Raw genomic sequence first — 27,168 nt, 5'->3', positions numbered from 1 at the left:
ACATGACTGAGCGACTTCACATTCACATTCAACATAAAAATTAGTTAAAGCATGGAATAATTGAATGAAATAACATATCTGTTTATAATACAGATTCCAGGTGGCTCAGATGGTAAAGAATCTGCCTGCAATTCAGGAGACCCAGGTTTGGCCCAGGGTTGGGAAGATCCCCTGGAGAAGGAAATGGCAACCCATTCCAGTATTCTTGCCTGGGAAATGCCATGGACACAGGAGCCTGGCAGGTTACAGCTCATGGGGTTGCAAAGAGTTAGACATAACTGAGCAACTAACAGTTTCAGTTCATATAATATATAATACATAATTAAGATGCAAAGTTTATATACTTATATATATGATGAAGTGATACATATTTGCATATATCCATGAATTAAAACACTAAATTATATTTCAAAAACAAAAATAATGTTACAAATTCTTTTTAAAACATAGTTTAAATAATGAAATTAAGTAATGAAAATGGTACTAAAAATGTTAATATCCTAGAAATTAAAAAACACATTTCTAGATAGCCTTTGGATTAGAAAATATAAAGAAGTAAAACTACTTTGAGTGAAAAGGGAATATAGAGCAAAAAATTTCACCACAAACTATAGGACACAAGAAGACAATGGCACCCCACTCTAGTACTTTTGCCTGGAAAATCCCATGGATGGAGGAGCCTGGTGGGCTGCAGTCCATGGGGTCGCGAAGAGTCGGACACGACTGAGCAACTTCACTTTCACTTTTCACTTTCATGCATTGGAGAAGGAAATGGCAACCCACTCCAGTGTTCTTGCCTGGAGAATCCCAGGGACGGGAGAGCCTGGTGGGCTGCCATCTATGGGGTTGCACAGAGTCGGACACGACTAAAGCGACTTAGCAGCAGCATAGGACACAAGGAAAAATCTATAATCAAAAGAAAACTAATAAGTTTACATGCCTTCATTAGACTAAAAATATTATTTCTCTCTAGCAATTAGAAATTGTATAGTAAAATAAGCATAAACGGGAAGAAGGATTAATTTTAAAACTAAAGTTAGTAAAATATAAACAAATAAAAAATGATAGTACAATAAAAAACTAAAACCAAATCCCAAATTAGATTTTTAGGAAGAAAATTCAAAGTGTTAAATGCCAAACCAAAGGAAGAATCTTTAAAAAGCAAGAGAGTAAAAATATACTTGATAAATAATGAGAACTCACAAATATTGAAGATTAATAGATTGTAAAAAAAAACAAACAAACTGTTCAATTCTATGGTGAGAAATTTTAAAAACTAAAGGAGATGATTAAACATAACCCCCCAGAGAAAGAATGATGAACATAAAAAAGACTATAATGATTAAAGATTACCATTAAAATGAAATAACAGGACAGGTGGAGTCACTTCCAGTTTGTATTTAAATTTTAAGTATAAATTCCATGTTACTTAAACTGTGTCAAACAGATGATAAATAATTCTCAATTACTTTATGAAGGCTATATAACTTTAATATAAAAGATAATATATGCAATACCCCAGTGAAAATAATAGGTAAAACATCTGATTAATAAGTTGTAAAAAATATTGTCAAAGAAAACTCAGCGATGCAACAGTGGTTCAATAACAGGAAATCTGTCAACATAATTCAAAATGTCACTCTTATTGTTGGATACACATAACATGTTTATACCAATAAATTCCAGAAATGTCTCTGCTTACATTACTTATTTGCTTTTGCAAATAAGATTTCTTATTCCATTAGAACCCTTAAAATATTAATAATGTTTTTAAATTTTCTAATAATTCTAACATCTGTATTACATCTGAGTCTGGTTATGATGCTTACTTTGGCTCTTCAGACTATATTTCTTCTTGGCTTTTGGCGTGACTTGTAATTTGTTATTGAAAGCTGGGCCTGTTGTAGAGGGTAACAGGAAATGAGATAAATAGACCTTTAGTACAAGAACCCATGGATTAACATACTAATTATTAAAAATATTATTATTAATCAATTATTGATATATTTTAATAGCTAGGAGTTGGGCTAAAATAGGAGTTACAGGTTTCAGAGGCTTTAGATTTCACTAGCATCCTTGTTTTTATCTTTCCTTTTGGCTTAAGATTTTCCTAAGTGCTGCTTCTTAGACAGTCTATGTGTTGTAGCTCTTTTAGATATAATCCAGTGTTATTATACCAGAACCCTATTGGCATAGTGCTAAGGTATGAGGGAAGATGAGTGTTCTACAATCTTCCAATTAAATGTCAGTCCTTCACTGGACTTGTATTTCAGGACTGTTATAAGTGTTTCTCCAATAATACAGGTTTTTTGTTTTTTTCTCCCTGCCCCCTTATTCCTGAATCGGTGGCCCCTGATTGCTATATATCCCTGGTTGCCTAATTAGGTAAGACTGGAAGGCTGGAGGGACCTGGGTGGGAGGAATTCCCTTTCCCTAGCAGGGCTTTTTACATACTTTGCTCAAGAGTGTAGGCATTTGTTATAAAGAAGGCTCTGGGCTGGTTTTGCAGTGGCTACTCTTTCCCTCTGCCAGAGCCCGTAGGGATGTCCTGGAATCCTTAGCATAAGGACTTGATGGAATTCTGGGAAAAGCAGCCCCAAAAGCGTGATTGCCCCTGGAGTTTTGCATTCTCCACTTGTTCAAAATCAGCCTCCAGTAAGTCATCAAAATTACATTTAAATGTTCCTACCACTTTATTGCTCTAGCAACTTCTGCTCCAAGAAGCAGGTTTCAGTTTTCTTTCTTCCTTGAGGCACCTGTCTCTCCACATTTAAGGGATGATGGTTTATCTGCAACTCCAGTTCTCTGATGGATTCAAGAAAACTGTCGATCTTCAGTTTGTATGGCTTTTCCTTGTTACAAGGATGGGACTGATGCCTTTCAAGCTGTTTGTGTGTGGGAGCTAAAACTGGAAGCTATATGGCTGAAAAAAGAAACTTTTGTTCCAGGGAAGGAATAGAGAGATGCAGACATAGAGAAGGGACATGTGGACACAGAGGGGGAAAGAGAGGGTGGGATGAATTGGGAGATTCGATTTGACATAAATATACTACCATGTGTAAAATAGATAGCTAGCAGGAGCCTGGGGTATGGCATAGGCAGCTCAGCTCAGCTCGGTGCTCTGTGATGACCTAGATGGAATAGGGGGATGGAGTGGGGAGGAAGTGCAAGAGGGAGGGGATATATATGTACATATAGCTGATTCACTTTATGGTACTGCAGAAACTAACACAATATTCTAGAGCAATTACACCTCATCAAAGCAAAGGAAAAATAAAAAACTTTAATATAGCAAAAAGCATAGATAAAATCATTTTGAAGAAGACAGATTTTGGAAATACCTATTTGCAAACTGCATTACAGCTAAAGTGGACACTTCTATACAATACAAAGAAGGCTTATCAATAGACAAGATAAAGATAGACAAGCAAATAGGAACATACCCAGTTCACAAAAAGCTAACCAAATGGCCAGTAAACTTATGAAAAATTACTAAACTAATAGTTGTGGCAATGCAAACAATAGCAGCAAAACTTAAAAGTTAATAAAAAAAACTCAGGCACTCATGCATTTTGGGTTAATGGAAATATGAATTGCTGCACACTTTTTAACAACCTGGCAGCAATCATTAAGGTTCACAAACCTTAAGCCCTAGACAATTCAATATTTCACCTCTATCTTATACAAATAAAAGCAAATTAAAGTATATTCACATGGATGTTGATGGCATATGACTGTTAACAATGTGAATGCTTGGTGCTAGAAAAATACTTAAATAATAATGAAACAGCCAAACTATGGGATATTTTGCACTAATTTAAATGCATGACAGCTACATTTGTTGAGTTGGAAGGATTGCCATAAAGTATTTATGAATAAGAAAAGCAGAATGTAGAAAATTGTTTACTATAATTCTAATTTTAGAAAACAACAAAAAGCCAGACATCCTTAGATCTACACAAAGATTTTGCCAAATTTGCAGATTCTTTTTATAGTGTGATTTCATTATGACAAAATAAGCAACTGAGCAAAGGGAATTTTTAAAATATCTGTTTATATGCATGAAGATGTTTGATAAGTTTAATAGACAAGACATAGGTTGGCTCATGATAGGAAGATAGGATGAGAGAGGGAACATGGAGCTGATGGTGAATTTTTTCTTTATCTTTGTACTTCTTCACTACGTTCAAGTTTATATTAAAATAGTAAACTGAAAAAAATCAAATACACAAATTCTAAACTTTAAAAACACGTTTATACTACTATTCAGGTTTTACTGAGTGTATCAGTCTCAATTTGCTGAGAATAACAGTCACAACTATTAAAGGAACAGGGATTTAATATAGGAATTAACTGTTTCCTAGCTTTGTGAGTAGCTGAGGGAATGATGGTCCATGAGGCTGTGTGTGGAAGATCAGAGAAAGTTACTAGCCATTTTCAGAGATGCTGTCAGTTCCCTCATGATCTCCCTAGAAAAATGTTGTTTATTTCACTTCTGCTTTATCTTAACACAAGTTCTTTCACTTACCAACTTGATTTGTCATTGTTCCAACCTAACCAAAATGGCATTGTACAATCCAGCACAGTCTACTCTTTTGTCACCTTGGCACTCATACAATCCACATCATGGCTCTGACTAATAATTATATCACAGTGTTGTTTAATCACTAAGTTTTGGCTGACTCTTTGTGACCCTATAGACTATAGCCCACCAGGCTCCTCTGTCCATGGGATTTCCCAGGAAATAATACTGGAATGGGTTGCCATTCATTTCCTCCTCCAGGGGATCTTCCTAACCCAGGGATAGAAACCACGTCTCCTGCATCTCCTGCATCAGCAGGTGGATTCTTTACCACTGAACCACCTGGGAAGCCCAATTATATCATACCCTATGTTATATTACAACTATGTTATATATAATGTTTTCTACATATATATAATGCAAATATGTATGCATGTGAATGTCTATAGATAGAAGAAAATATGTATCACTGTAATACCCCTTATTTCTGCATTGTGGTCACATAGGCATAAATTGGTATTATATCTCCCTGTTTTACTCCTCATGTCATATCCCTTTGTTCTCAGCAAGTACCTCAATTGTTTGCGGTTCTTTGCCTGCTTGGTGACCCAGACTTTTTACTCCAGAGGCATTCTATGCTATTAGTCATCATGCTTATGTTGTAGTTTTCCATTCAGTTCTGTCACAAGATTATGAAGAGGTGTCCTAGAAAATCTCCTGAATCATGGGAGTATAGATTATCTGTTCCTGCACAACAGATTACCACAAAGTCTAGCAATTTTAAACAACACATCTTTATTATCTTATAAATTACATAGATTAGGAATCTGGGAGTGGCTTAGCTGAATGCTTTGCTTGAGGATCCATCACAGGTTATAATAAAGCTGTTGACTGGAATATAGTTATCTCACGGCCTGACTGGCAAAGGATCCATATCCAGACAACTCTGGTTATTGTCAAGATTGAATTTATCATGGGCTATTGGACTTGGGTGGGTGGGGGGTGGGGTGGGGAGCTCATTTCCTTATTGACTATTGCCCAGAGGCTTCTGTCACTTCCTTACCAAGCAAACATGGAAGCTTGCTTCCTCAAACTATGCAAGCTAGAAAGACGATAGAGTCTAAGACAGAAGTTGTAATATTTTGTAACCTAATAATGAAATAGCAACACATTCCATAAGAAACTAAAATGCATTGCCATATCCTATTTGTTAGAAGCATGTCACTACGTTCATTCCACACTCAAAAGGAGTGGATTGCACAAGGGCATAAATATCAAATGCTGGGGATCATTGGGACCATCTTGGAAGTCTGCCTATCTCATTGGGCATACTTCTTTCTGCCACCATTGTGTATTAGCGATCCAACTGAACCAGTCACTCAAGTTACCATGTTTTGGGCTGTTCATTCCATAGTGTAAGGAACTTAAAGTGACTAGGTGGCATTCTCAGCTTTTAGTTTAATGAAGCCATTATTCTGTCTCCTTGCAGAGTCATTATTTTATTGGAAACTTAAATCTAAGCCAGCAGAAAACTTTTGAGCAAGGAAGACAAATTCAAACCCAGCTTTAGTGTTTAATCCAGCAAAAACAGATCACTGCCCCTTTCATGAAAGAATATAATTAACCTGTTGTCATATAGCCATCTGCTCTAGAATCCCTACTATGCAAAACTATGATACCAAGGGCTCATGGTTTATCTCTACTGTTGGCAGGTTGGACACTCAGCATTGATAAAGTCATATCAGCATTAAGTGGACACCCATGTTGATGAGTGTATCTATTCCATCTCTACACTTTAGTATAAGAAATATGACTATACAGTATCTTGAGAACCCCTCTGCAGGTGATTAAACAGAGTTAATCACCTCTCTCTCTCTCAAGTCCTCTTTCTGAAAAATAGACACTGTGCTATTTTGTGTCCCCAAGAATTTGTGTTAGCTGAAACCTAGTGTCCAGTAATCTCTTAAGATATTTGGTTACTTCTTACCTAAAGCACAAATACCCTACAGGTTCTTTTAGAAAAATCTAAATGAATAATTTATAGTATACATTTTTGGCAGTCTGGCTATATTCTTCCTCAAGGGAATCAAGCCTCCTTATCATGTAAAGAGGTCTGAATCTGCAAACCACTGAAGTTTGGAAAGTAAAGTCCACGACTATTGTAGTAATGCAATTCAGGCCTCTACTCACTGGTCCCAAAGGTTTGTACTTATGCATATCAAGTAGATTTGGTGTAGTAGGCTGTTCATCTCTGTTAGTCCTAGGAATATAATTATTTAGCCACAAACAGGGATTTCTACATGTCTACATGTCCTTGCTACCCCTTATAGTAACTTTGCCTACCTTGACCCTTTTAATTAAGTTCCAGTAGCAGCTAAACCAGAGAAGGCAATGGCACCCCACTCCAGTACTCTTGCCTGGAAAATGCCATGGATGGAGGAGCCTGGTAGGCTGCAGTCCATTAGGTCGCTAAGAGTCGGACACGACTGAGCAACTTCACTTTCACTTTTCACTTTCATGCATTGGAGAAGGACATGGCAACCCACTCCAGTGTTCTTGCCTGGAGAATCCCAGGGACGGGGGAGCCTGGTGGGCTTCCGTCTATGGGGTCGCACAGAGTCGGACACGACTGAAGCAACTTAGTAGCAGCAGCAGCAGCAGCTAAACGTATCCTGTGGCTCCTTGCCATGTCATAATACCGCCATCTTCATTGTTTTCTGGGAGTGCCTTCCACTAATAGCCTTTCTGTATTCCTGATTTGCACGGAATAGCCATTAAAGACTCTTTCAGGGTTGCTTGTTCCCCCTAAATACTGTATTTCTGAAAAACCTGGAGAAAGGGGTAAGTGTGAGCAGTGGAACCCAGCAATTCCATCTCTATCTCCATAAGCCTTTGGATACTACCTTCAGTTCATTTAGGACTTCCCTGGTGGCGCAGACGGTAAAGCGTCTGTCTACGATGCGGGAGACCTGGGTTCGATCCCTGGGTTGGGAATATCCCTTGGAGAAGAAAATGGCAATCCACTCCAGTACTATTGCCTGGAAAATCCCATGGACAGAGGAGCCTGGTAGGATACAGTCCATGGGGTCGCAAAAAGCTGGACACGACTGAGCAACTTCACGTTCACGTTCAGTTCATTTTGGCCACCACAGGGACATAGTAGTAGTCAACCAAACAAGCTGCTAGATTTATTCTTAACTGTTCAAGGTAGCACACTGAATCCAAAATCACTTGTCAGTGATTCATATAAATAAACCCAGCTGGATCAAACAGTGTGTTTCTTCCTCCCTGTTCTAACATCCTTACATCCTCAGTGATATTTCCCCAGGTTCCACTGATGTAAATTGTCAAACTTGTAATGTTCTTGGTGTGTGTACTATTGCCTCCAGAGTAAGACTTTTGTTGTTGTTTTTTCCCCAAGGCTTGAATCCTTGTTAAAGGTTTAGTATCAGTGAGAGGTGATGGAATGAGTTGTGAGAATCAGCATTTCTCTCACAAGGCTACAGGATTTTTAGCAAGAGAAAGTGAGTTTATTTAGGCAAAGGAGGTTCCTACTAGGTGGAATTTGGGGGTTCAGTGTTCTTTGCTTCATTGGAATCTATCCAGATATCTCTATCTCAGTCTTCAGGGTTCCAGTCCTTCCTAATCAATGTCATAGACATACTATAAGAAATCCCAAGAAGTTATGAATTTGACCCACATTTTAATTCAGTCACTGGCAATATTAGATTTTGGATTTGGTTTTCAAAATTTGCAAACCTTCAATTAAAAGCAATAGGCAATCTTTCACGGTAGCCATTGATGTTTCTGGTTCCTTACTCGGGACTTGAGATGGAAATTTAAAGCCTTGACATCATTTACTTTTTTTCCGAATTTTTCCAGTGCTGGTAAAATAGTCAGCCTTCTCCTCTGCCCCTACCCTGTCCTTATAGTCCATGTTATCATGATACTTTTTGTAGGCTCCCTGGTGGTTCAGATGGTAAAGAATCTGCCTGAAATCCAGGAGACCCAGATTCAACCCCGACCCCTGAAGAAGGAAAAGGCAACCTACTCCAATAGTCTTGTCTGGGAAATCCCATGCACAGAGCAACCTGGTGGACTTTAGTCCGTGGGGTTGCAAAGAGTTAGACACAACTGAGTGACTGACACTTTCACTTTCATTTTCACATGGTCACTCAAAGTTATCTCCTGACTCCAGTTGACCCCAGGGGATAATTTAAGAAACTATTTTACAACCATATGTTGTGGTCTGTATCATATTTACCGAGCTTCCCTGGTGGCTCAGACAGTAAAGAATCTGTCTGCAATGCAAGAGACGCAAGTTCGATCCCTGGTTCAGAAAGATTCCCTGGAGAAGGGAATGGCAATCCACTGTGGTATTCTTGCTTGGAGAATTCCATGGAAAGAGGAGCCTGGCAGGCTACAATCCATGGGGTCACAAAGAGTCGTATTTACCACTGACAATGAGGTTATTAGTGCTTTTAAATCTAATCATGTTATAGAACTAATTTTAGAGTCTCATCTTTAAGATTCTATTCCCCTGGATCTGCTTTTAGTACCAAAAGCTGTGTAAGTTGGTGTTTGCTCAGAGCCACTATTTAAGTACAATGGTTTAATATGAGAATTGAGATTTATATGAATCTGTGGGTAGCTGCTAGAGAATTGTCTGCAGAGCTGCAGCTAGAGGATAGAGGAACTCTCATTAATCCCTTTATTCTGAAGCACTAGCGTGAGTGAAAAATCTTGAACAATATTTGAGTTCTGTCCATGAAACCTCAAATTGGGAACTCATGAAAATATTTGAAGAAGCACTGCAGTGAATGAGGTCATCATGTTTGACTCCCATGGCCTCCAGGAATAATGGCTTCTACCTCAATTTCACCTTCCAAATAATTTGTGAGATCCTCTCATTACCAAACATCAGCATGAAATCACACAGAGAAGGGGATTCTGTAAAATAAATTTCCCACACTTGAATGAAGAAAGTAGCAGTTGTATCAGATTGTCAACAGACAATCCAGAACAGCATCATTCTTTTTTGTCTCTGATGCAGTTTTCTAAATGCCCAAACTCTAAAAAAAAAATCCAGTCATTCTTAGAAACACTCTGTATTACAGTGTTGAATTCAATCAACATTTTTTGAGTGCTCTGTCAGACATTACACTAAAATATGGGAATAACAAGATGAACACATCAGATTTCTTCCAAATCTCATATGTTGGCAGGGAAGGAAAACAGGGCAATAACAAAGTGGTGTTTATTTGAAGGATACTGCTAATAATGACATTATTCAAGCTAGAGTGAAGAAAAATGGATTTTTGGCAGATGAAAAAAGTGAAGGCTATTCTAACCAAAGAGATGTGAAAAGGCATATGTTCTGAAAGATGAAATATTTAGAAGATATTCAAGTAGTTTTGTTTGGCTGGAAATTAAGAGTTCAAAGTGACAATAGGGGAGATTCAATTGAAAAAAGCAGGCAGAAGTAAAGTCAGGAGAAATGCGTACACAAGGTTTAACCATTTTCTCTAGGAAATTCAAACCAATAAAGGGATTTAAGACCCGGAGATTTTTGTATAAAATCACTTTTATAGCAACATTGTGGAGGAACAGGAATGGGTCAAGGCCAGAGGCAGAAACATATTTTTGGAGGTAATTGCCATAGGCTAAGTGAAAATTATATAGATCCTGTGGTACTTGAAGAGGGAGGGAGTTGTTTCAAAAGAGGATTCCACTTAATTTAGTGATTTAACTGATGGCTCCTGGAGGAGAAGGCAATGGCACCCCACTCCAGTACTCTTGCCTGAAAAATCCCATGGACAGAGGAGCCTGGTAGGCTGCAGTCCATGGGGTTGCGAAGAGTCAGACACGACTGAGTGACTTCACTTTCACTTTTCACTTTCATGCATTGGAGAAGGAAATGGCAATCCATTCCAGTGTTCTTGCCTGGAGAATCCCAGGGACGGGGGAGCCTGGTGGGCTGCCGTCTATGGGGTTGCACAGAGTTGGACACAACTGAAGCGACTTAGCAGCAGCAGAAGATCGGTCCTGGAGATGACAGGAAGAGATGATCGGGCATAACCTTTCTAGTCCTGACTTGATTGACCAGATAAAAAGATAAAGGCCGTCAGCTAAAGTGGGAACTCAAGTTAACATATTTTTTTGTAAGAATTAAATAATGGAGAAATATCTTGATTTATTTTTAAAATTATAAACTGTACAAAGTGTTCCTATGTCTCCATGGTACATAAGAAGAACAAACTTTAACAATGTCAAAATAAGAAGTATAATATATGTGCAAATTTAGCTGCTCAACATGAACTTTCATATCTGTCAATTAGAAACCCTTGTAAATAGTGAATGTTGGAAAATGTAGGTAAAAGTGTAGGAAATTCATGGAATTTAATCTAAACTATTCATTTTATACCAGTCAAGACACATTTTTTCCTTCATTTCCTATATTTTTCTTTCTCTCTCACTTTGCTTTTTTGTTTAATTTGTAAATTGAGTTCACAGTCTACATCTTCATCTTATGGTTTTCTTGCCACAGTGACTAAAAATAGTTCTATTCATAAACATCCTTTCTGAAATAATAAATGAATCATTTAATTTATGAATTAATCAAATGTAGAGTGGCACTGTTGCAGGCTTAAGTTGGGAGAACCTTAATCCTCAGTTCTGTCACTTTAGCAGATGACCTAATTCTCTTTGAATCTCCAATACATAATCTAAAAGACTAGTTACTTTTTTTTTTTTTTGCTTTTATAAGACTGTTTTCATGTATTTGCTTTCAGGAATACTCTGCTTGATAGGATATGTATTTCCAACAATTGTTTGACTCTTTGCAACCCCATGGACTGTAGCCTGCCAGGCTTCTCTGTCCATGGAATTCTCCAGGCAAGAATACTGGAGTGGGTAGCCATTCCCTTCTTCAAGAGATCTTCCTGACCCAGGGATCAGTCAAACCCAGATCTTCTGCATTGCAGGAAGATTCTTTGCTGTGTGAGCCATCAGGGAAGCCCAAACCAAACATACGATAGATGCTTAATGAATAATAGTTGAAAGATTAGATAGTTAATTATCAAGAGTGTGAAGGAAGGTTAAGGTATGGAAGGTGTTATCAAAACAGTATCTTGAAGATCTGTAGTAACCAAGGTCAAGAAAAGACCCCAAACTGAGGTTTGAAAAGCAATAACAGGTCAGTGGTAAAGCCGTGGGGTAAGTTTGGAATACCTGAACTCCAGTGCAGCAAGCCTGCCCTGGGGATTAAAAGGAAAACATAGTCTTGAGCAAGAGTGATTTGCATCTGGCCTATTTTAGATTTTTAACCAATTGAGAATTGCTAGGTTTTGAGAATGTAATGTAATAAATAATTAGTTGAAAATTGTCTGCTTCTGGGCTGACCCCATTTGTTTGGTGCTGGGCGCTGGGGTGGGGTGGAGTAGTGGTAGTAGAGAATAGTTAATGTGTTGCAAAAGGATGTTTTTCTTTCAGCTTTTATCTTAAATACATTTTTTCAGAGTCAGAAATAGTTTGTGGTTAAAAATTGACTCAGACTTCCACCAACACCTGTTCAGATCATGCCCTCGTAAGGGTGCCGGCCTGAGGCATAAGAATCTACGTCAGGCTCTTTTTGCCAAGTCATGACCCTGGGAGGAAGAAAGAGGGAAGAATTATGTTTTTAGTTGGTTGGCCCCACAGGAAACTTGTTTCTCTAATTTGTGTAAGGGTGCATATGTCCTGGCTCTAATGGTACTGAAAGCACATCCAAAAAGCAATAACAAATTACCGCTATAGATTCTGATGTCATAAAGCACTTCAGATTTCTCTATGTAATATTCTTAATATTTATCACATGGCAAGTTCTACAAAGCTAATGCTGGGGAGGATAATGAATCATTTCCAGTAACTTTATGCATAGCAGCTACATTTGAACTTGGTACTTAATGAATTCTTCCCGGGCATCAATAGAGAAATAGGAAACTCATATGTAAGCACTGACCTACTATTGTGAGATATCACCCCTTGATCTTTGTAAGAAACTTTCTAATTTCCATACCTTGGAGACATATTAATGAATAAATTACTGATTAAAAACATTTCTTATTGAATTCATGCACTTCCTGAAAAATTAGCTAGGATAAAGTTTTAGATGCTCTTGATTATATGATGTTTTGTTTTGGAGACTTTAGAGGTGTGGTTGATTGGAAAACATTTTTCTCTTGGGTTTTTGTCTCGGTCTAGTTCACTCCAGTACTCTTGCCTGGAAAATCCCATGGACGGAGGAGCCTGGTAGGCTGCAGTCCATGGGGTCACGAAGAGTTGGACACGACTGAGCGACTTCACTTTCACTTTTCACTTTCATGCATTGGAGAAGGAAATGGCAACTCACTCCAGTGTTCTTGCCTGGAGAATCCTAGGGATGGTGGAGCCTGGTGGGCTGCCATCTATGGGGTCGCACAGAGTTGGACATGACTGAAGTGACTTAGCAGCAGCAGCAGCAGTTTTTTCAATCTTCATTTTGATTAAAAAAAAAAAGTGTAAAAACAGGCACATATAACCAAATATCCTCATCTATTTAATCCAACCTGTGACTTAGATGCAAAGATACTTTAAAATGTATTCATTGAGTTCCCATGTCTCAGTTCAAAGAGACAATGAGTTTGCATTTGTTGGAAACAAGTAAGAAACAGAAATCAAGTGACAGGCCTAAAAGTGTTAATATGTTCCCAAACCATTTCTTTTTCAACAAATTCTACTTTGAGTGTGCTTAGTTTCCAAGAACCAGAGCAGGTGATGGCACCCCACTCCAGTACTCTTGCCTGGAAACTCCCATGGACGGAGGAGCCTGGTAGGCTGCAGTCCATGGGGTGGCAAAGAGTCGGACACGACTGAGTGACTTCACTTTCACTTTTCACTTTCATGCATTGGAGAAGGAAATGGAAACCCACTCCGGTGTTCTTGCCTGGAGAATCCCAGGGATGGGGGAGCCTGGTGGGCTGCTGTCTATGGAGTCACAGAGTCAGACACGACTGAAGTGACTTAGCAGCAGGAGTTTCCAAGAACAAGGAATATTTGAACTGGGAAAATCCCAATGGCTGTAATGTTAACTTACCACTTTATGAAGCCTCTACTTGAATACTCACCATGAATGAATCAGGAAGAAGTGGGTCACTTGTTTCCTATATGTCCTACCTGCATTGCTGAACTGAAATTCTGCCTTCTTGAGGATCTATCATTTTAGATTTATTCTTACCTCTCTTCTAACCTGAGGTACTCAGGAATATTTTCAAAGTAGCTCATATTTTACTAGGTCAAAAGAGTTCTAACTGAGTTTTGTCTCTTCCACACTGTGTAGTTCCAGGTCTGCCGCTCATTCTGTATACCATCTACTTTCCTGAAAGTTCACATTCTTGTTTCTCTTCCTTTTGCCAGTCTTTAGTTTTGTGAACAACCCTTTTAAAAGACTACTCATGTTTGAATTCCAGGTCTACTCCGTACTGGCTCCAGGACTTTGAATAATTATTTAACCTCTCTGTGCCTCAGTTTACTTATTACCTCTAAAACATTCATTTATTCCACAAATATCTGTTGAGCACTTACTGTGTACCACACTATCTTCTAAGTGGTTGAAAAACATCAGCAGCATAAATAAAGTACCTAGCTCTTATTCTTATGATGGCTCCCAGCACTTGGTAAATGATATTAGTTATGTATGTGCATTTCTCTGTATATGTATAAGAAGATGATATCCAAAATTGTCAAAATACATCACACATACTCTCACTAATGCTGAATATATCAGGATTAGTACCTTTTTAAAGTTGAATGACTAGTACTTCTTATAAAGTGGCATACAATTGTTTTAGTGGCTGGGTTAACTACTGCTCTTGTTAGGGCTGAGGTTAACTGATACTTTTTAGTAATTACTGTTTTTAAAATAACACTGAGTACTATTATTTTAAGTATAAAACTCATCCATGTATGGAGTTCAAAGCAATGGAGAGGCCCAGCACCTATCCTGTGTGTGTTCTTGCATGGGGCAAAGTCTCCTTGACCTCGCCTCTGTCTTACCAACAGCTCTGCTTCTGTTTGCTTGCCTTTGATCCTGCTGCCCACTCTCCACCAGCCCAGTGGTGTGCTCAAGGCAACTTGTACCTGATGTTCAGATGATGATTAAAAATTCAAGGATTTTACAAGCTGGTTGAAAGCTACTGATAATGGAGAATATTTATACCACAGAAATCAGCAAATCCTGTACATCAAAACTTTTTTTTTGAGCCAGCTCACCCATACACAGCTCCAATCCAACAGTATTTAACCAGTGTTTCATTTTTGTGTTTTCAGTTGCCAACTGAGCTCTGATTAAATGTTCACTAAGTTAGGTTTTTGGCTGATATAATTTAACTGTACCTTCCATCTAAGACAATTTTATTTCAAGACAAAGTTTTTTTAAGATGAAAAGTCTTTCAAAGTAAATAGGAAAAGAAGCTATGATGGTGGAAGGGAGTTCCTAAGAACATTTATGAGGACAGGACTTTTTTTGGTCACTGATGTATCTCAGCCACCTAGGTGATATTGCATGGGTGCTAAGTCTTGTTCTACTCTCTGTGACCCTATGGACTCTAACCACCAGGCTCCTCTGTCCATGGAATTCTCCAGGCAAGAATACTGGAGTGGGTTGCCATTTCCTTCTCCAGGGGATCTTCCCAACCCAGGGATTGAAATCACGTCTCTTAAGTCTCCTGCATTGCCACGTAGTTCCTTACCCCTAGTGCCACCTGGGAAGTCTAGAAGATTATATAGTATATGACAGTTGTTCAATAAATACTTGTAAAATGAACTAATGCTTTACATGTAACAATTAAACTGAAGCACACAGTTGCTAAATAGCTATGTGAGGTCATGCAGCCAGTACAGAGTGGAGACAGAATTCAAATACAGGCAATTTTTTTTAAAGTTTCTTCTTTTCAAAATGAAAAGAGTTAAAATAGCTGAGCATTCTATCCAAGGGTGATATCCTGAGGCAAAGAATAGAAGGCAGGTTACCCTATCAAATCTTTTTGTGATCTGGAAGTTAGGATACACAGAGCATTAGTATTACTCAAGAACTGTAGCTATTTTGTTGTTGTTGTTAAGTAATGTCCAAGTCTTTGTGATCCCATGTACTGTAGCATGTCAGGCGACTCTGTCCTCCACTATCTCCCAGACTTTGCTCAAATTCATGTCCATTCAGTTGGTGATGCCATCCAACCATCTCATCCTCTGCTGCCCCCTTCTCTTTTTGCCTTCAATCTTTCCCAACATCAGGGTTTTTTCCAGTGAGTCAACTCTTAGCATCAGGTAGCCAAAGTATTGAAGCTTCAGCCTAAATATCAATCCTTCCAATGAAAATTCAAATTGATTTCTTTTAGGACTGACTGGTTTAATCTCCTTGCAGTCTGAGGGACTCTCAAGTCTTCTCTAGCACAACAATTCAAAAGCATCAATTGTGCTTAGCCTTCTTTATGGGCAAACTCTCACATCCTATCTGTACATGACTACTGGAAAAGCCACAGCTTTGACAGTATGGACCTTTGTCAGCAACCCGATGCCTCTGCTTTTTTAATACACTGTCTAGGTTTGTAATAGTTTTCCTTCAAAAGACCAAGTGTCTTTTAATTTCATGGCTGCAGTCACCATCTACAGTGGTTTTGAAGCCCAAGAAAATACAGTCTGTCACTGTTTCCATTGTTCCCCATTCTATTTGCCATGAAGTGATAGGACCAGATGCCATGATTTTAGTTTTGTGAATGTTGAGTTTCAAGCCAGCTTTTTCACTCTCCTCTTTCACCCTTATCAAGAGGCTCTTTAGTTCCTCTTTGCTTTCTGCCATTATAGTAGTATCATCTGCATATCTGTGGTTGTTGATATTCTCCCAGGAGTCTTGATCCCAGCTTGTGATTCATTCAGCCTGGTATTTCATATGATATATTCTGCATATAAGTTAAATAAACAGTGTTACAATATACAGTCTTGTCCTACTCTTTCCCAGTTTTGGACCAGTCAGTTGTTCCATGTCCAGTTCTAAACGTTGCTTCTTGACCTGCACACAGGTTTCTCAGGAGACAGGTAAGATGGTCTTATATTCCCATCTCTTTAAGAATTTTCCACAGTTTGTTGTGATCAACATAGTCAAAGGCTGTAGGGTAGTCAATGAAGCAGAAGTAGATGTTTTTCTAGAACTCCCTTGCTTTCTCTATGATCCAGTGAATGTTGGCAATTTGATCTCTGGTTTCTCTGCCTTTTCTAAATCCTGCTTGTACATCTGGAAATTCTCAGTTCACATACTGGTGAAGTCTGGTTTGAATAATTTTGAACATAATCCAGTTAGAATGTGAAATGAGTACAATTGTATGATAGTTTGAACATTCTTTGTAGGTATTTAGTATTCCTAAATGGATGCTCCATACAGGGCTACCTTTCAGTTCAGTTCAGTCGCTCAGTCGTGTCCAACTCTTTGCAACCCCATGAATCGCAGCACGCCAGGCCTCCCTGTCCATCACCAACTCCCGGAGTTCACCCAGACTCACGTCCATCGAGTCAGTGATGCCATCCAGCCATCTCATCCTCCGTCGTCCCCTTCTCCTCCTGCCCCCAATCCCTCCCAGCATCAGAGTCTTTTCCAATGAGTCAACTCTTCGCATGATGGCCAAAGTACTGGAGTTTCAGCTTTAGCATCATTCCTTCCAAAGAAATCCCAGGGCTGATCTCCTTCAGAATGGACTGGTTGGATCTCCTTGCAGTCCAAGGGGCTCTCAAGAGTATTCTCCAACACCACAGTTCAAAAGCATCAATTCTTTGGTGCTCAGCCTTCTTCACAGTCCAACTCTCACATCCATACATGACCACAGGAAAAACCATAGCCTTGACTAGACGGACTTTTGCTGGCAAAGTAATGTCTCTGCTTTTGAATATGCTCTCTAGGTTAGTCATAACTTCCCTTCCAAGGAGTAAGCGTCTTTTAATTTCATGGCTGCAGTCACCATCTGCAGTGATTTTGGAGCCCAAAAAAATAAAGTCTGACACTGTTTCCACTGTCTACCCATCTATTTCCCATGAAGTGATGGGACCGGATGCCATGATCTTCGTTTTCTGAATGTTGAGCTTTAATCCAACTTTTTCACTCTCCTCTTTCCCTTTCATCAACAGGCTTTTTAGTTCCTCTTCACTTTCTGCCATAAGGGTGGTATCATCTGCATATCTGAGGTTATTGATATTTCTCCCAGCAATCTTGATTCCAGCTTGTGCTTCTTCCAGCCCAGCGTTTCTCATGATGTACTCTGCATATAAGTTAAATAAGCAGGGTGACAATATACAGCCTTGACATACTCCTTTTCCTATTTGGAACCAGTCTGTTGTTCCATGTCCAGTTCTAACTGTTGCTTCCTGACCTGCATACAAATTTCTCAAGAGGCAGATCAGGTGGTCTGGTATTCTCATCTCTTTCAGAATTTTCCACAGTTTATTGTGATCCACAAAGTCAAAGGCTTTGGCATAGTCAATAAAGCAGAAATAGATGTTTTTCTGGAACTCTCTTGCTTTTTCTGCCTTTAGGGCAGGTAAAACCAGGGCAAATATTTTCTAGGGATATGGGGTGCGGGAGCCCTGTCTATATAATTTGATTAGATAACAGAAAATAAAATGAATTCTCGTAGGGTATGTGAAGTGAAAGTCACTCAGTTGTGTACAACTCTTTGTGACCCCATGGACTAGAAAGTCTGTGGAATTCTCCAGGCCAGAATATTGGAGTGGGTAGCCTTTCCCTTCTCCAGGGGATTTTCCCAACCCAGGGATTGAACCCAGGTCTCCCACATTGTAGGCAGATTTTTTTACCAGCTTAGCCACTTAAATATTTATTTTCTTATCAGAGCACATGATAACTCTTCATGGTGTCCAGGCAGCATCAGATCCAGGAACAATGTTCTTCATGCTCTTGTCAAATGTGCCCTTCCTAACAAATTTTTTATTTCCTACTTAATCAAAAGGTATTGATACTGTTGTTACTCACAGTGTTATGGATCTTCCTTATTTCTACTGAAACAACAGGAATATTCTTGGCTCTACAGCTCCCTGAAATCATATATTTATTACTCTGTTTGTATTATTATTACAGGATGCTATATTATCCATCATGTACTTATGAATATGGACCTCAAGTGCTCTAAGGTTGTGATCGTGCTTTGCTGTTGATACCCACAAGTGCAAGACTTTCATAGAGCATGCAGGTAAATGTGAATGACAATTACTTCATGGTCCTGTTAAATTTACTGTTTAGAATTTTATAGCATAAATCTTATTGTATATGCTGATCATGTGTTCCTTTGAATGCCTCATGCCATAATCACTGCATTCCTATGATGTGACCTCATTCACTGCTGACCACATCTCTCTTTTCTACTCATCAGTACCAGGAACTGCTAGGCAGGAGGTCATAGTTACAATAAAAAGAGAGATCCTACTTGGGAAAGGAATGTTTGTCATTTGCCTGGTCCACCTTAAGCCTGACCTAGGAGAGTGTGATATCACCACTCCAGTCAGACACTGGGCATCCCTAGTGATGGGTTTGGTCCCTGTGTTGGGAAGATCCCCTGGAGAAGGAAATGGCCACCCATTCCAGTATTCTTGCCTGGAAAATTCCATGGACAGAGGAGCCTGGCAGGCTAGACTCCATGGGGCCTCAAAGAGTTGGACACAACTGAGCATGCACAACAATCAGAGGTTAACTGGAATGTCCCATTTGGGTTGCAAAACAATGAGTGAAAAATCCTTGGAAGAGATGGATGTGGCTACTTGAGGACAATGCCTGATAAGTCATATAGAACCGTTAGAAGCTGTAGGGTAACTGCATTGGGTGCCAGTACTGGGGAACACAGAGTAAAGGATGCCTACCACCACCTCCACCACTGTCATGCATGAAGCCCGTAGGGAGCACCACAGCCAGGGTGTAGACAGGTTAGAGCTGACGCATGGACCTAAACAAGTGGCTCAAGCCCAAGGGTCAGAGGTGGGCTGACCCCTCAGAAATTTGTACTTGTTCTGTGTCTGATATGAGTGCAAATCACACAGAATCAATGTGTAAGCACAATTCTGGTCACCAAATTTTATGAGATGTAATGAAAGAAATACACTGTCCAGAGGAAGCAATCTGTAAGGCTGCCCTCTTGGAACTTGGGCCCGGTCCTTGGACTGTGGAGCTACATCAAAACCAACCAGAGCTTCTCAAGGAATTTGGTTAACTCCAAGTATAATATAAAGGATTAGAGAGAGCTCCAAAGAAACCATGGAAACAATGGCACATGTGGCTCTGTACCAGCAGGGAATTACTGATTCTAGGCAGTCCCAGTCATTGGAAGGGACTTAGAAACTTTTGTGGATGGCATTTCTAGCAAAGGGGCCCAAATAGAATCTGGTCCTGGTTAAGGACATTGTGATGAGACAATATTGCTGGTCTCAACCAGTCCCAACCATCAGAATGAGACAGGAAATTCTGAGTTAAGTGTTTCTGGTGACCATGTAGGACCAGGTTTGAGCTTAGGATACTCTGCCTGAATTGACTACTTCATATAATCCCAGACATTGAAGCAGAACGTAGAAAATTTCAATGAAGGGACTCTCTGAGGGACCTGTCCTGGAGCAGAGGCCCTACTTACTAGGTCTGAGGGTGAAACTATTCCCTGGCCAATGTATTATTTAATAAAATTAGAATTTATGAGGCATGGCTTCCTGGAGAATACAGTATAACTGCTATAACTCTCTAGGGTATTAAATGGAGATATTTCACAGTTAAAGCCTTTCTGCTTTATGAGGGTCTTCGCTGGTGGCTCAGATGGTAAAGAATCTACCTGCAATGTGGGAGACCCAGGTTCGATCCTTGAGTTGGGAAGATCCCTTGGAGATGAGAATCGGTAGCCACTCCAGTATTGTTGCCTGGATACAGGAGCCTTTGGGCTATAGTCCATGGGATTGCAAAGAGTCGGACATGACTGAATGACTAACACTTTCTGCTATATCAAGTAATGTCACAGACTACTTTTAGAGATTTATTTTTTATTTCTTGTTATGTGCCAAAGGTTAATGTTTTACCTGGCAGAATAAGTCTGAGGAACTGCCCTTGATGTCCTAGGCATCCTTCTACTCTGTTGAGTCTCTTGATTGTCTATATTCTTGAAATTACTAGTAAAATATAATGCCTGGTAAGATCTCTGATTTGTTTAAGTGTGATTTGCTAGTCAGGTCTTGTATGTGACTCAGATGGTGAATAGGATTGATGTTTGGGTGTATAAACCATGTACTGGGTGGAACATTAGCTGCTCCCTCATATGCTTAACTCAGAAGGTGCCAAATAGGTATCAAAGCAGCAGCTTTGGTCTTTTCTTTCAGTGAGGGTGGAAGGGAATAGTGAAAAAGACCTGTCCAGTATTTTTTTTTATTTTATATTTGTATATATTGAAAATATGATGTATGGGTACATCACTATGTATGGTGATGGATGTTAACTAGACTCAAATACCCATTACCTTACATAGTTACAATTTTTTTCTTGTGATGAGAATTTTGAAGACTCACTCTTTTAGCAGTTTTCAAAGGTATAGTCCAGTAAAAGTAGCTATAGTCACCATGCTGTACTTTACTTTCCCCCATGACTAACTTATTTTATAAACTAAAATTTGTCCCTTTCACCCATGCCTTCATCTGATGCCTCTGGCAATCACCAGTCTGGTCTCTGTATCCATGGGCTCAATGCTATTTTTAGATCCCATGTATAAATGAGATCATATGGTCTTTTTTGTCTGACTTACTTCACTTAATATCATGCCCTGAAGGTCCATCCAGGTTGTTACAAATGGCGTGATTTCATTCTTTTTTATGGCTGAATAATATTACATATACATCACATATACACTCACTCACACACAGACACATACACATGTGTGCACGTGCACACACACACACACACACACACATATATATCACATTTTCGTTATTCATTATTCCATTGTTGTACACAAGTTTTTTCCATAACTTGGTTATTGTACATCATGCTTCAATGAATGTTGGAGTTCATATATCTTTTTGAGTTAGTTTTTCTTTTTCTTCAGATAGATACACAGAAGCACAACTGCTGGATCATATGGTAGTCAGGTTTTTTAACTTTGGGGGAACTTCCATACTGTTTCCTGTAGTGGCTACACAAATTTTATTCCCATTAACAGTACACAAGGATTCCCTTTTCTCCACATCCTTACCAATACTTCTTATCTTTTTTATAATAGCCCATTCTAACAGTTTGTGATCTCTCACAGTGGTTATGACTTGCATTTTTCTAATTAGTGATGTTGAGCACCTTTTCCTGTAACTGTTGGCCATCTGTATTGTCTTCTTTAAAAAATGCCTATTCAGATATTCTGTTCAGTTTTAAATTGGACTGTTTGGATTTTTGCTACTGAATTGTATGAGATCTTTATATACTTTGGATATTAACCCCGTTGTCAAATACATGACATGTTTTATCATTCATTGGGCTGACTTTTCATTTTATTGATGGTTTCCTTTGCAGTGAAGAAGCTTTTTAGTTTGATGTAGTCCCACATGTTTATTTTTGCTTTTGTGTCAAATCCCCAAAAATCATGGCCAAGACCAATTTCTATGAACATACCACCCATGTTTTCTTCTAGAAGTTTTAGGGTTTCAGATCACATGTTTACATTTTTAATGCATTTTGGGTTATTTTTTGTCTGTGGTATAATATTGTAGTGGTTTAGTGTTTTTCTTTTGCATGTGGTTCTTCAATTTTCCCAGAACCATTTATCAAAGAGACTGTTCTTCCTTCATTGTATAGTCTTGGCATCTTTGTTGTAAAGTCCTTGACTACATATCCATGGATTTATCTCTGGGCTTTCTATTCTGTTGTATTAATCTATGTGTTTATTTCCATACCAATGCAGTACTGTTTCGATTATTATAACTTTGTAATATAGTTTGAAATCAGGGTGCATTATATTTCCAGCTTTGTTTTTCTTTCTCAAGGTTGCTTTGGCTATTCAGGGGGTCTACCTAGTTTTCAAATTAGTATTCCCAGAAAAATATGCTATTTCTGTGTACATGACTAGTTAGCAAAAAAATTTTAGAAACACCCTTCAATAGTCTATGTGAATAATAGGGACAAAGCACTCAATTTCACAGCATGCATCACTCTATCAAATTTAACTGTACACTTCTATCCTAGTCCTTCCTCTGTAAAGGAGAATTATCCCAGCAAAGCTCAGCTCTTTAAAATATTTTTGCCTTTGGGTACCCATTTTTAGGACAGGCTAGCCTAACAGAGACGTTGATTTGTACGAGTAAAATTTAGCCAGAATCTCTAAGTTTATATGACTTCACAGAAGTCAAGGTGATCATTTTTGGACACTGCAGACTTAGCATGGTAGGGTAGCCTTTTGAATTCTAAAGAATAATTTATTAATTAGGCTTAAGTGATACATAGTGTCCATTTTAGGAAACTGGCCTGAATCATTGTTATTGACCATTATACTTTCATGGTGTTTACTGTAAATTTATTGAAACTTCACCATGTGCTAGGCATTGATTTTAGAACTTTATGTGGAATATCTCATTTTATGTTTCCAGATACACCTGAAGTAAATACTTTTATATCCCTACTTTACAGGTGAGAAAACTGAGGTATGAGGAAATTAAATAGCTTACATGGTACATAGTTGGTAATTGCTATAAGTGAAACAGTTCAAATTGGTTTCAAACTCAACCAGACTTCAAGATCACAGTGGACATGGCACCTGAAATGTAAAGATGAGGTAATTATAGATGATTCTTTTCTAGCTCTTTATATCTACATCCTAAGCTGAAGCAATAAATCCAAAACTTCAGAAGGACTAAAAGAATGCACTTAGGCCATTCTTCTTAACTGTTAATTTTAGGTCCATGGAAATAATAATAAACAACAAGTATATTTTACTTTCAGGCATACTACTTCCTCCATCCCCACATTCACAAACTACATTCTGAGGAATGACTCAGAAGGGAGATAGGGCAGAGTGGTTAGGAAGGTGGTGTTTGGCATTGCACCGATTAGTTTTGTCTTCCTCTCTCATTTACTGGTCAATCACACTTGTTAATAAATTAATAAGTTAATTAATTAATTTATTAATTAATAAATACCCATATTATATATCTATAGGAAGTTTTTAATATTTGGTACAAAATGATGCCCTTCCAAACTTTATGGTTTTAAAAATAAAGAGAAAAAGTTAAGAGTATAAGAGTAAAAAGTTAGGTTTCTTTTATTATTATTATTATTATATAAAACACCTTATTAAATTATGGTTGACATGTAAAAATCTGTATATATTTAATGGCTATCACTCAGTGAGTTTGGGGTAAGTATGTGATAGCTCAGTTGGTAAAGAATCTGCCTGCAAAGCAGGAGACCCTGTTCAATTTCTAGGTCAGGAAGATCCACTGGAGAAGGGAAAGGCTACCCACTCCAGTATTCTGGCCTAGAAAATTCCATGGTCCATGTAATCCATGGAGTCACAAAGAGTGGGCCAGGACTGAGAGACTTTCACTTTCACTGTACTGGTTAGCAAACATGCTCCTCTATGCGTTACATGCATCTTTATCTTATAATGGGCTTCCCTGGTGGCTCAGAGGGTAAAGTGTCTGCCTGCAATGTGGGAGATCTGGGTTCAATTCCTGGGTCGGGAAGATCCCCTGGAGAAGGAAACAGCAACCCACTCCAGTATTCTTGCCTGGAAAATCCCATGGACAGAAAAGCCTGGTAGGCTACAGTCCATGGGGTGGCAAAGAGTCGGACATGACTAAGCAGCTTCACTTTCACCTTCACATATAACTTACTTCTATAAATATACATCTTATAAACTTATACTTTAGTTCTTAGTTTTATGGTCAATGTTATAATCATTATTTAAGATTATGTATATGTTTATACTTTTGTAACAGTAATGATTTTTTATTTGTTATCCCTTCTAAATACTATGCCTTTATTTATTTAGAAGCAGAGGTAGTTTCCCATCAGTTTATAAGGATGAATGTTTTGCATTATATTTTAAATGTTGCTCTGAAAACAGGCAATTAGTTATAAAGCAGGCCTGCCATTGTCATTTATTGATGAAGAAACTCTGATACAGAGTTCTTTCTTTTATAAATTTGAGATAAGCTGTCCTCCCAAAGACATCTAGATAAGAGGAATCAATGTACATTGTCATTTTGACAGGCCATACTCTCCTGTTAGTTTACACATCTGCTCAAGGAGAAAAAGTACTATCAGATATTTCTGCTAATAATGATAAACAAGAGATAGAGTCTTGAGTTGGTATCTGTGGACAGCCTGTCAAGGCCAATGGAAACACAATTCTCATTCTAATGAATGTCTTTGCCCTACAGGGGGAGCCATGATGACAGCTGATCCCTCCCCTGGAATTTGAAGTCCTTGCTAATGACATGACTGTAATTCTCAGATCTGTCAACAAGGATCTGACATGCTTTTTCAGTCCAGTAGGGTAATGTGAGTTATATTCATATGTGTTTTCAGAACTTTATACCTATTTTGAAGTAACTCTGTTCTGTTGGGGTATGAACACCAAGGACCATTCAGTGGGTCCCAAATGATTTGGAGAAAGAGCTAGTTCATGTTAGAAAGTGAGGGGAAAAGTGACATTTTTTATGCAGATACTAAATAACTTAACAACTTAGGGATACAATATTACAAGAAATACAGTCTAATTAAACATATCCCAAATGTCCTCCTGCCTTCACAAGACCAGCACATGGTCTTAGTCTTACAAAATAGCTGTGTTAACTCCTGTCTCCTCTTTCATTTTAGGAAGTCAATTAGCTTTGAGTTTGGCTAAGAAGCATCACTCTCTTCTCTATTTTCTCCCTCCTCCCTTCCTTATGTCAGAAAATATCTAATATTTTCTATTTACCATTACATTAAAGAAATGCTGATGTATTTTCAGAGATTCAGTCTTCAAAACCAATGTACCACAACCAAAGGAACTAATGGTTTTAAGTCAGATTTTTAAAGATAATTTTAAAGTCAATAAAATTAATCCATTAAAACCAATACAAGTAGAATAATATTAATCAAAAAATGATTTGAGAATTTTAGGTGAGTCACAGATTCTCTGGGAGTTCATAGTCCCTTTGCCAGATCCCCAGGTTGGGAAATCTGTTGTGAGTCCTAGAACTTTCTTAACAGTGAGAGAATTTCTTTGGTATAATTGTTGTGCAGTTTGTGGGTCCTCTGCTTGATGGCCCTATGGTGGGGTTAATGGTGACCTCCTCCAAGAGGGCTTATGCCTCAGGCTGTGTGACCAGGTAGCTGCACCCAGAGCCTCTGCCCCTGCAGCAGGCCAGGAAACAGCCTGGAGAGCACAAACAAAACCTTATGTGCACCAGGACCCAGAAGAAGGGAGCAGTGACCCCAAAGAGACTGACCCAGACTTGCCTGTGAGGGTCCAGGAGTCTTTGGTGGAGGCATGGGTCAGCAGTGGCCTGCTGCAGGGTCAGGGACACTGAGTGTAGCAGTGCATGCATGGGAGCTTTTGAAGGAGGTCACCATTATCTTCATTACCTCCACCATAGTTTGGTCTCAGGTCAAACAACAGGGAAGGAACAGAGCCCTGCCCATCAACAGAAAATTGGATTAAAGATTTAATGAGCATGGCCCCGCCCACCAGAGCAAGACCCAGTTTTCCCCACAGCCAGTCCTTCCCATTAGGAAGCTTCCACAAGCCTCTCATCCTCATTCATTAGAGGGCAGGCACAATGAAAACCACAATCACAGAAACTAATCAAACAGATCACACGGACCACAGCCTTGTCTAATTCAATGAAGCTATGAGCCGTTTCTCCCAAGATGGATGGGCCATGGTGGAGAGTTCTGACAAAATGTGATCCACTGGAGAAGGGAATGGCAAACCACTTCAGTATTCTTGCCTTGAGAACCCCATGAACAGTATGAAAAGGCAAAAAGATATGAAACATTAAAAAAAACTAATATCATGGCATCCGGTCCCATCAGTCCATGGCAAATAGATGGATAAACAATGGAAACAGTGAGAGGCTTTATTTTCTTGGGCTCCAAAATCACTGCAGATGGTGACTGCAACCATAAAATTAAAAGGTGCTTGCTCCTTGGAAGAAAAACTCTGACCAACCTAGACAGCATATTAAAAAGCAGAGATATTACTTTGGCAACAAAGATCCATCTAGTCAAATCTATGGTTTTTCCAGTAGTCATGTATGGATGTGAGAGTTGGACCATAAAGGGAGCTGAGTGCCAAAGAATTGATGCTTTTGAACTGTAGTGTTAGAGAAGATTCTTGAGAGCCCCTTGGACAGCAAGGAGATCCAACCAGTCAATCCTAAAGGAAATCAAACCTGCATATTCATTGGAAGGACTGATGCTGACGCTGAAGCTCCAATACTTTGGTCACATGATGTGAAGAACTGACTCATCGGAAAAGACTCTGATGCTGGGAAAGATTGAAGGCAAGAGGAGAAGGGGTCGACAGAGGATGAAATGGTTGGATGGCATCACTGACTTGATGGACATGAGTCTGATC

The 27,168-nt window shown here is 38.9% G+C and overlaps 1 long non-coding RNA gene across 4 annotated transcripts in view; it reads left to right on the top strand.

Annotated features, from left to right (window-relative positions):
• LOC123334724 overlaps positions 1-25,664 on the top strand; it is a 204,860-nt gene extending 179,196 nt beyond the window's left edge. For all 4 annotated transcript variants that reach the window (XR_006552791.1, XR_006552789.1, XR_006552788.1 and 1 more), the window contains 3 exons: positions 18,675-18,786; positions 23,229-23,373; positions 24,983-25,664. This is a non-coding gene — a long non-coding RNA (uncharacterized LOC123334724). The remainder of the gene's footprint in view (positions 1-18,674; positions 18,787-23,228; positions 23,374-24,982) is intronic.
• Positions 25,665-27,168: the final 1,504 nt, after the last annotated feature.

This window comes from Bubalus bubalis, chromosome 8, assembly GCF_019923935.1.
Source record: "Bubalus bubalis isolate 160015118507 breed Murrah chromosome 8, NDDB_SH_1, whole genome shotgun sequence".
Classification (NCBI taxonomy): domain Eukaryota; kingdom Metazoa; phylum Chordata; class Mammalia; order Artiodactyla; family Bovidae; genus Bubalus; species Bubalus bubalis.
Note: the sequence above shows the minus strand (reverse complement) of the source record. Positions and strands in the feature narration are given on the sequence as shown.